Source organism: Anolis sagrei, chromosome 3 (assembly GCF_037176765.1).
Source record: "Anolis sagrei isolate rAnoSag1 chromosome 3, rAnoSag1.mat, whole genome shotgun sequence".
NCBI classification, from domain to species: Eukaryota; Metazoa; Chordata; class Lepidosauria; order Squamata; family Dactyloidae; genus Anolis; species Anolis sagrei.
In genome coordinates this window covers 269,672,468-269,684,146 of record NC_090023.1, presented here as the reverse complement: position 1 = coordinate 269,684,146, position 11,679 = coordinate 269,672,468, and positions in this window count along the sequence as shown.

Genomic DNA, 11,679 nt, shown 5'->3' with positions numbered 1-11,679 from the left:
AACGGAAATGATCAACATTTTCTAATGTTACACCATTAAGCTGTATCACTGGCATTGGGGAGGGGATGGCTGATGTCTGCTGGAAGAGCACTTTGGTTTTTTCAATGTTCAATGACAGGCCGAGCTTCTCTTATGCTTCCGCAATTTAAAATATACAAACATGCAAACAGTGAAACAGAACTAAACACAAACAGCACTAAACAATTCACAGTTAAAGTCCATCGAAACATATTAAAAGTTAAAAACCACAGTTTAAAACGGCATTATATGGCCAGTGTAAGTTCATACAATGCAGCTTCACTGCTTTATATTGATGCCGAATTCACTCCAGACCCCTGCTTTCCAGCTGATCTAACCAGCTGCAGGGAGTTCCGCAGTTCCTGGATGCTCCGTTGGGCTAGGGCTGATGAAATGTGCCCCAGCAGCAGCCTCAACCAAGGACTCTTTGCAACCTTGATCTCTCACCTTTCGCTTCTTTCCTCAGCCCAAACATTGTAACAAAACCCCAAATAAAGGTTAATTGAATTGTAACCTTCACCTCTTTATAGTGATACATTGTGTCCCTTTCCTGACTCACTAACATGTAATGCATGAATTCACCCTTTTCCAGGCTGCGGTTTGAAGAATCTGTGTTTCTTCAAACCGCGGATACGGAAACCCCTCGGGCCCCCGTATCCGCGGGTTGACAAAACGACTCAATTTTGGTGCCATATTTTTCCCAGCTGAATTCTAACACTACCTGCAGGATTCAAAACGATCTTGACAGATTAGAGAGATGGGCCAAAACTAACAAAATGAAGTTCAACAGTGACAAATGCAAGATACTCCACTTTGGCAGAAAAAATGAAATGCAAAGATACAGAATGGGGGATGCCTGGCTCGAGAGCAGTATGTGTGAAAAACATCTTGGAGTCCTCATGGACAACAAGTTAAACATGAGCCAACAATGTGATGTGGCGGCAAAAAAAGCCAATGGGATTTTGGCCTGCATCAAGAGGAGCATAGTGTCTAGATCTAAGGAAGTAATGCTACCCATGCTCTATTCTGCTTTGGTTAGACCACATCTGGAATATTGTGTCCAATTCTGGGCACCACAATTCAAGAGAGATATTGACAAGCTGGAATGTGTCCAGAGGAGGGCGACTAAAATGATCAAGGGTCTGGAGAACAAGCCCTATGAGGAGCGGCTTAAGGAGCTGGGCATATTTAGCCTGAAGAAGAGAAGGCTGAGAGGAGATATGATAGCCATGTATAAATATGTGAGAGGAAGCCACAGGGAGGAGGGAGCAAGCTTGTTTTCTGCTTCCTTGGAGACTAGGACGCAAGGGAACAATGGCTTCAAACTACAAGAGAGGAGATTCCATCTGAACATATTAGGAAGAACTTCCTGACTGTGAGAGCCGTTCAGCAGTGGAACTCTTTGCTCCGGAGTGTGGTGGAGGCTCCTTCTTTGGAAGCTTTTAAGCAGAGGCTGGATGGCCATCTGTCAGGGGTGATTTGAATGCAATATTCCTGCTTCTTGGCAGAATGGGGTTGGACTGGATGGCCCATGAGGTCTCTTCCAACTCTTTGATTCTATGATTCTATGATTCTATTTCGCTTTTTGCATTTCGGGCTCCTGCGCTCAAGGAATAACCATTTATTTTCTGAGAATATATTTTAAAAGGAAAACAGCTGATTGTCAAACCGAGCCTTTTTGCTGCTGCTCTGCTCCCGCCATTGCTGCTTCTTCGTCCTTCTGGAGCCCCAGGACCCGGGGACTTGATGCGGTCACCATCTGCGAGCTGCAAAAGGCCACCCTACTCGGATCTGCATGCATAATTCACTGATACCTCACATAGTCCTAAATACTTGGGAAGTGTCCGACGTGTAATCCAATATGACAACCAGCATCTTGTTGTGTTCATAATAATAATAATAACAACAACACTTTATTTGTATTCCACCCTATCTGTCTGAGGGGACTCAAGGAAGATTCCAGCATGTACAGACGCAATGCTAACATTCAATACCATGAAACAGACACATAGATAAAGGTAAAAGTTTTCCCTTCATCTCTGGCTCTGGGGATGGTGCTCATCTCCAATTCAATTCTGAAGAGCCTGTCTACAGACGTCACATGCAACTCCTAGAATGATTCCATCAGTGTTGCCTCCAGAAAATCCTGCAAAACTCTTGGAAAGACAGGCGGACAAATGTCAGGGTGCTGAAGAAGCAAAGACCATCAGCATTGAAGCGATGGTCCTCCGCCCTCAACTCCGCTGGACCAGCCATGTTGTCCGGATGCCGGATGCCCAAAGCAGTTGCTCTACTCTGAACTCCAGAGGACAGGAGCAGGATTCAAAACGATCTTGACAGATTAGAGAGATGGGCTAAAATTAACAAAATGAAGTTCAACAGTGACAAATGCAAGAGACTCCACTTTGGCAGGAAAAACGAAATGCAAAGATACACAATGGGGGATGCCTGGCTCGAGAGCAGTATGTGTGAAACAGATCTTGGAGTCCTCGTGGACAACAAGTTAAACATGAGCCAACAATGTGATGTGGCGGCAAAAAAAGCCAATGGGATTTTGGCCTGCATCAATAGGAGCCTAGTGTCTAGATCTAAGGAAGTAATGCTACCTCTTTATTCCGCTTTGGTGAGACCACACCTGGAATATTGTGTCCAATTCTGGGCACCACAATTCAAGAGAGATATTGACAAGCTGGAATGTGTCCAGAGGAGAGCGACTAAAATGATAAAAGGTCTGGAGAACAAGCCCTATGAGGAGCGGCTTAAGGAGCTGGGCATGTTTAGCCTGAAGAAGAGAAGGCTGAGAGGAGATATGATAGCTGTGTATAAATATGTGAGAGGAAGCCACAGGGAGGAGGGAGCAAGCTTGTTTTCTGCTTCCCTGGAGACTAGGATGCAATGGAGCCATGGCTTCAAACTACAAGAGAGGAGATTCCATCTGAACATGAGGAAGAACTTCCTGACTGTGAGAGCCGTTCAGCAGTGGAAATCTCTGCCCTGGAGTGTGGTGGAGTCTCCTTCTTTGGAAGCTTTTAAACAGAGGCTGGATGGCCATCTGTCAGGGGTGATTTGAATGTAATATTCCTGCTTCTTGGCAGGGGGTTGGACTGGATGGCCCATGAGGTCTCTTCCAACTCTTAGATTCTATGATTCTATGATTCTATGATCTGCATGCATAATTCACTGATACCTCACATAGTCCTAAATACTTGGGAAGTGTCCGATGTGTAATCCAATACGACAACCGGCATCTTGTTGAGTTCATAACAACAACAACAACACTTTATTTGTATTCCACCCTATCTGCCTGAGGGGACTCAGGGCAGATTCCAGCATGCACAGACACAATGCAAATATTCAATACCTTGAAACAGATACATAGATAAAGGTAAAGGTTTTTCCTTCATCTCTGGTTCTGGGGATGGTGCTCATCTCCAATTCAATTCTGAAGAGCCTGTCTACTGATGTCACATGCATCTCCTAGAATGATTCCATCAGCGCTGCCTCCAGAAAATCCTGCAAATCTCTTGGGAAGACAGGTGGGCAAATGTCAGGGTGCTGGAAGAAGCAAAAACCATCAGCATTGAATCGATGGTCCTCCGCCATCAACTCTACTGGGCTGGCCATGTTGTCCGGATGCCTGACCACCATCTCCCAAAGCAGTTGCTCTCCTCCGAACTCAAGAATGGAAAACGGAATGTTGGAGGACAGGAAAAAAAGATTTAAAGATGGGCTCAAAGCCAACCTTAAAAACTGTGGCATAGACACAGAGAACTGGGAAGCCCTGGCTCTTGAGTGCTCTAGCTGGAGGTCAGCTGTGACCAGCAGTGCTGCAGAATTTGAAGAGGCACGAATGGAGGCCAAAAGAGAGAAACATGCCAAGTGGAAGGCATGTCAAGCCAGCCACAACCACGACTGCCTTCCACCTGCAAACCGATGCCCTCACTGCGGGAGAAGATGCATATCAAGAATAGGGCTCCACAGTCACCTACCGACCCATCGACAGAACACTGAATCTGGAAGACAATCAACGAGGGATCGCCTAAGTCAAGGAAATGCCCGCGGAGGCCTCCTCCTTTATCTGATTTATCTCAAGTGTATAGATTACCTGCAGAGGCTCCTGTGGGTTTGTTTGTTTGTTCAGCTTGTTTATTTATAAACATTTAGTATCCAACCCTTTCATTTAACAACCAGCAGAAATGATTCACAAGTCATAATTACAACAAACAGCATGTAAAGACATTACAGATGATGTTTTGACAAACCAAGCGAAGAGGATAAAATAGCAGTGAGCCAGGATTATGTAGCGGTTGGAGCAGAGGACTACGGTTCTGAGTTCGAATCCCTTTCTGAGCAGGGTTTGAAACTCTGGCCTCCAGAGTTATACAGTGCATCTTCCCTGTCTAGATCTAGGGAAGTCATGCTCTCCATGCTTTATTCTGCCTTGGTTAGATCACACTTGAAATGCTCTGTCCAATTCTGGGCACCACAATTGAAGGGAAATGATGACTCTAAGACTAAGACTAAGACTAAGACAAGTCAAACCCGCATTTTGGACTTTAGGAGAGCTGATTTCCAAAAAATGAAGGAAACGCTGAGCAGCATTCCGTGGACGCAGATACTAAAAGACAAGGGAGCTACGGATGGATGGGAATTTCTCAAGAGTGAAATACTCAAGGCGCAATTGCAAACCGTGCCAACAAAGAGAAAAAATAGGACAAGTGCAAAGAAGCCAGAATGGATGTCCAAAGAACTTCTAACTGTGCTAAGACACAAAAGAGACATGCACAAGAAGTGGAAAAAGGGAGAAATCACCAAAGAAGAATTCAAACAAATAGCCAACACCTGTAGGGAAAAGGTCCGCAAGGCTAAAGCAAAAAACGAGCTCAGACTTGCCAGGGACATTAAAAACAATAAAAAGGGCTTCTATTCTTATGTCAGTAGAAAAAGGAAAAACAAGGAGGCGATAGGACCTCTTCGAGGAGAAGATGGGGCAATGCTGACAGGGGATAGGGAAAAGGCAAAACTACTTAATGCCTTCTTTGCCTCGGTCTTCTCACAAAAAGAGAGTCTTCAACCTCAGCAAGATGGAGTGGATGAGGGATTGGAGGACATCCAACCCCAAATTGGGAAAGAAGTCGTCCAGGAATACCTGGCCGATCTTAATGAGTTCAAGTCCCCAGGGCCAGATCAACTACACCCCAGAGTATTGAAGGAACTAGCGGAAGTAATTTCGGAACCATTGGCAACCATCTTTGAGAGTTCTTGGAGAACGGGAGAAGTTCCAGCAGATTGGAGGAGGGCCAATGTGGTCCCAATCTTCAAGAAGGGAAAAAAGGATGACCCAAACAACTACCGTCTGGTCAGCCTCACGTCGATACCGGGCAAGATTCTGGAAAAGATTGTTAAGGAAGCGGTCTGCAAACACTTAGAAACAAATGCAGTCATCGCTAATAGTCAACACGGATTTATCAAAAACAAGTCATGCCAGACTCATCTGATCTCTTTCTTCGATAGAGCTACAAGCTGGGTAGATGCGGGGAATGCCGTGGATGTAGCGTGCCTGGATTTCAGTAAGGCCTTCTTTGACAAGGTCCCCCATGACCTTCTGGCAAGGAAACTAGTCCAATGTGGGCTAGGCAAAACTACGGTGAGGTGGATCTGTAATTGGTTAAGTGGACGAACACAGAGAGTGCTCACTAATGCTTCCTCTTCATCTTGGAAAGAAGTGACGAGTGGAGTGCCGCAGGGTTCCGTCCTGGGCCCGGTCCTGTTCAACATCTTTATTAATGACTTAGATGAAGGGCTAGAAGGCAGGATCATCAAGTTTGCAGACGACACCAAATTGGGAGGGAGAGCCAATAGTCCAGAGGACAGGAGCAGAATTCAAAACGATCTTGACAGATTAGAGAGATGGGCCAAAACTAACAAAATGAAGTTCAACAGTGACAAATGCAAGATACTCCACTTTGGCAGAAAAAATGAAATGCAAAGATACAGAATGGGGGACGCCTGGCTCGAGAGCAGTATGTGTGAAAAAGATCTTGGAGTCCTCGTGGACAACAAGTTAAACATGAGCCAACAATGTGATGTGGCGGCAAAAAAAGCCAATGGGATTTTGGCCTGCATCAATAGGAGCATAGTGTCTAGATCTAAGGAAGTAATGCTACCCCTCTATTCTGCTTTGGTTAGACCACATCTGGAATATTGTGTCCAATTCTGGGCACCACAATTCAAGAGAGATATTGACAAGCTGGAATGTGTCCAGAGGAGGGCGACTAAAATGATCAAGGGTCTGGAGAACAAGCCCTATGAGGAGCGGCTTAGGGAACTGGGCATGTTTAGCCTGAAGAAGAGAAGGCTGAGAGGAGATATGATAGCCATGTATAAATATGTGAGAGGAAGCCACAGGGAGGAGGGAGCAAGCTTGTTTTCTGCTTCCTTGGAGACTAGGACGCGGAACAATGGCTTCAAACTACAAGAGAGGAGATTCCACCTGAACATTAGGAAGAACTTCCTGACTGTGAGGGCCGTTCAGCAGTGGAACTCTCTGCCCCGGAGTGTGGTGGAGGCTCCTTCTTTGGAAGCTTTTAAGCAGAGGCTGGATGGCCATTTGTCAGGGGTGATTTGAATGCAATGTTCCTGCTTCTTGGCAGGGGGTTGGACTGGATGGCCCATGAGGTCTCTTCCAACTCTTTGATTCTATGATTCTATGATTCTATAAGCTGGAAGGTGTCCAGAGGAGGGTGATTAAAATGATCAAGGGTCTGAAGAACAAGTCCTATGAGGAGCAGCTTAAAGAACTGGACATGTTTAGCTTGAAGAAGAAAAGGCTGAGAGGAGACATGATAGCCATGTATACATATGTGAGAGGAAGTCACAGGGAGGAGGGAGCAAGCTTGTTTTCTGCTTCCTTGGAGACTAGGATGCAATGGAGCAATTGCTTCAAACTACAAGAAAGGAGATTCAATCTGAACATTAGGAAGAACTTCCTGACTGTGTGAGAGAGCTGTTCAGCAGTGGAACTCTCTGCCCCGGAGTGTAGTGGAGGCTTCTCCTTTGGAAGCTTTTAAACAAAGGCTGGATGGCCATCTGTTGGGGGTGCTCTGAATGCAATTTTCCTGCTTCTTGACAGATTGGGGTTGGACTGGATGGCCCATGAGGTCTCTTCCAACTCTAGTGTTCTGGTACAGCTGTACCAGGAGCTTCCATTTTGTTTGCTTTGCATTGAATGTTTGTTTGCAGTTGTAAGTTTCAGAGACTCTGCAGATAGGTGGCTTCTTTTGGTTGCAGTTATAGGGCAAGCCACCTGTCCATCATCGTTGAGTTTGGTCCCGCCCCTTGCTTGGGGCAATTGGGAAGGGAAGGGGGCCATTTTTTAGTTAGTTTCAGCAAGGAAGTCAATGTACAGGTCGTGTACAGACTTTCTCCTGTACAAAGGCTTCAACCCTTAAGACTTCCTGGGGGAAAGCGGTCTTAAGAGCATCTAAAGATTCCCAAAGGTTCCAGGGAAACAGCCTTACAGCCCTGAGGAATTTCGGAGGGAATAACAGCTTTAAACACCAAGAACTCCAGCTAAGTGACTACAGGCCTACTGGTACGTCCACTCGGTTTTGAGACGCAGTTCAGCCCGGTAGTGGATCCACATCAGTTAGATTTAGGTTCACAGTTAGCCTGGGAGGAGCTAGAAAGGGATTTTCCTTGAAAGTAAAGCAAAGAAACAGTTAGAAGCCACCAGTTGTTTGAAGCTTGGAAGCATTTGTTTAACCTTTGAAGACAAAAGAAGTTTCTGTTTAATTGTTCATCAATAAAAGACTTTGTTGTATTTAAGCTCAAGCCCTCTAAAGACTGTTTATGGAGGAAAATTCTCTAAGGTCTTCTCTTCGGGGCCCCTGGCTTCCTGTTTGGCTAAAGTTGCACGTCCTGTTTTAAAACCCCTTTTTTCAAGTCCATTGGCGACAGAACATCTAGGATTCTATTATTCACTCTAGAATGAATGCAGTTTGACACCACTTTAACTCCCATGACTCAATGCTATGAAATCATGAGAGTTTTCCAAAGCCTTTTTCTGCCTTAGAGAGCTAGCACCTCATCAAGCTATAGCTCCCAGGAGTCAAACTGCAGAAATATCCATGTTCAAACTAGTACACCATGCTGGAATAGAGCACTATACATTATAAATTTGTTTGCAATGCCATTGTCAGTTTAATTCTCTCGGAATGTTGTTATTGTTGTCATTGGCCAGCATCCTACATCTCCGGCACATTTACAAATGTGTACTTTAGTGTCATTTCTTGGCCCAGCCCTACAAACTGACATCAACAGCTAGCAGCCACACCAAGCAACAGAGCTGTGTTTTAGTGGCAATCAAGGTGCAGCCGGGTAACAAATCCAGCCCACCCACAGTCACCTTTTGTTTGGTGGTGGAAGTTGCAACTGTCATAGAATCAGAATCCTAGAGTTGGAAGAGACCTCATGGGCCATCCAGTCCAACCCCATTCTGCCAAGAAGCAGGAATATTGCATTCAAAGCACCCCTGACAGATGGCCATCCAGCCTCTGTTTAAAAGCCTCCAAAGAAGGAGCCTCCACCACACTCCGGGGCAGAGAGTTCCACTGCTGAACGGCTCTCACAGTCAGGAAATTCTTCCTAATGTTCAGATGGAATCTCCTCTCTTGTAGTTTGAAGCCATTGTTCCCTTGCGTCCTAGTCTCCAGGGAAGCAGAAAACAAGCTTGCTCCCTCCTCCCTGTGGCTTCCTCTCACATATTTATACATGGCTATCATATCTCCTCTCAGCCTTCTCTTCTTCAGGCTAAACATGCCCAGCTCCTTAAGCCGCTCCTCATAGGGCTTGTTCTCCAGACCCTTGAGCATTTGAGTCGCCCTCCTCTGGACACATTCCAGCTTGTCAATATCTCTCTTGAATTGTGGTGCCCAGAATTGGACACAATATTCCAGGTGTGGTCTAACCAAGGCAGAATAGAGCATGGGGAGCATGACTTCCCTAGATCTAGACACTATGCTCCTATTGATGCAGGCCAAAATCCCATTGGCTTTTTTTGCCACCACATCAAATTCCTGGCTCATGTTTACCTTCCTGTCCACGAGGACTCCAAGATCTTTTTCACACGTACTGCTCACGAGCCAGGCATCCCCCATTCTATATCTGTGGAGTATGCTCTTTGATTGTAGGTGAACAAAATAATCTTATGGCTTGGTGCAGCTGCTAGGCTTATCAATGACTTGGTCAATGGAAAAAAGGGCAGACTGTTTGAATTTGCAGATGAGCTCAAATTCGGACAGGATTGGGATCAAAATAACCTTAGAGCAGTGGTTCTCAACCTTCCGAATGCCTCAACACCTTAATACAGTTCCTCGTGTTGTGGTGACCCCCAAGCCAAAAGATTATTTTGTTGCTACTTCACAACTGTAAGTTCGCTTCTATTATTTATCGTAATGTAAATACCTAATATGCAGGATATATTTTCATTTGCTGGACCAAATTTGGCACAAATACACTCCAATTTGAGTACTGATGGGGTTGAGGGGGAATTGATTTTGTCATTTGGGAGTTGCAGTTGTTGGGATTTATAGTTCACCTACAATCAAAGAGCATTCTGAACTCCATCAACAATGGAATTGAACCAAACGTGGCACACAGAAGACACTGGAAGTGTTTGGTTAGCACTGACCTTGAGTTTTGGAGTTGTAGTTCACCTACATCCAGAGAGCACTGTGGACTCAAACAATGATGAACCAAGTTCTTGTGGGTTTTTTCGGGCTATAGGGCCATGTTTAGAGGCATTTCTCCTGACGTTTCGCCTGCATCTATGGCAAGCATCCTCAGAGGTAGTGAGGTCTCACTACCTCTGAGGATGCTTGCCATAGATGCAGGTGAAACGTCAGGAGAAATGCCTCTAGAACATGGCCCTATAGCCCTAAAAAACCCACAAGAACCTAGTGATTCCAGCCATGAAAGCCTTCGACAATACAATGATGAACCAAACTTGGCATGAATACTCAATATGCCCAAATGTGAACACTGGTGGAATTTGGGGAAAATAGACATTGACATTTGGGAGCTGTAGTTGCTGAGATTTATAATTCACCTACAATCAAAGAGCACTCTGAACCCCACTAATAATAGGAATGAGTCAAACTTCCCACACAGAATCTCCATGACCAACAGAACATACTGTGTTTTCTGATAGTCTTTGGTGACCCCTCTGACACCCCCTTATGACCCCCCCCCCAGGGGTTCCGACCCCCAGGTTGAAAAATGGTGCCTTAGAGAGAGCTGAGCCAAAACGAAACACAATGAACTTCAACAGAGAGAACTGTAAGGTACTACACTTCTGCAATGCAAATGAAATGCATTGATATATAGGATGGATGATGCCTGTCTTGAACACAATCCACGTGAAAGGGATGTAGGAGTCCAAGGGCCCTTCCACACAGCCCTATATCCCAGAATACCAAGGCAGAAAATCCCACAATATCTTTGAACCGGGTTATCTGAGTCCATGCTCAGATAATGTGGAATTTTCTGCCTTGATATTCTGAGATATAGGGCTGTGTGGAAAGCCCTTAGTAGACCACAAACTGAACATGAGGGAACAGTGTGATATGGATGCTAAAAAAGCCAATGTGATTCTACACTTCACCAATAGGAATCTAGTATCTAGATCAGACATTACCAACCTTTTTTTAAAAAAATAATAATAATCAGGGACTACTTTGACCAGGGATCACTCTCCAAGTTTTTGGTCAACTTTAGATTCAGTTTGGGGTACTTATTCAGAAAATTACATTGGGGGATGGGGACGGGACACCAGAACAACAACAGAGCCCAAGAAGTAAAGTCCTCACTGGGAAAGTAAAGAAGATTTTGTCCATATTTTTAAAAGTCCACTGTCCTTGCAAAGAAAGTCACTGGTGGGGGCTAAGGGGTTGCTTGTCGGAGTTGATTAGAAAAAAAAGAAGAAGACAACTCTATCAAGAAAAAAAACCAGTTGATGGTCAGTCCCCACCTGAGGCTGGCTGTGAACCTGACCTGCAACACCAGTTTTGGAGCTCCAGGGAAGATGGGCGTCTGTCTCTTGCCATCTTGAGTTCTGACATTGTGTTTTGTGGCCATTGCCCCCATGACCCCTCTTTTCCCATTCCCTGAGGTCCTTCTGACATTTGACTTTTGCCTTCTGCTCCTTATGCTCAGCTTGAATTGGCTCCTTCCTCCTTCAGGAGGTAACGATGGATGGATGTGAAGGACAGGGACCAAGGAGGTGACCCAGTTGGAAGTGGAAGCAGGCCTTGGGCTTCATCCATGTTGACTTCCCATTGGCTGCTTCTCCTGAGTCCTCTGTGGCTACATCAGGTTGGAAAGGAGGACAGATGAGGGTGCATTGCAAGGAAATGAATTCTGATGTGAAGGACAGAGATTTTAAATTATGGCATTGAATGTTTGCCTTTTTATATGTATGTAAACTCCCCTGAGTCCCATTGGGGGGTCTACAAATTAATTGATTAGTTAATTAATTTTGTTATTATAGAATCATAGAATCAAAGAGTTGGAAGAGACCTCATGGGCCATCCAGTCCAACCCCCTGCCAAGAAGCAGGAATATTGCATTCAAATCACCCCTGACAGATGGCCATCCAGCCTC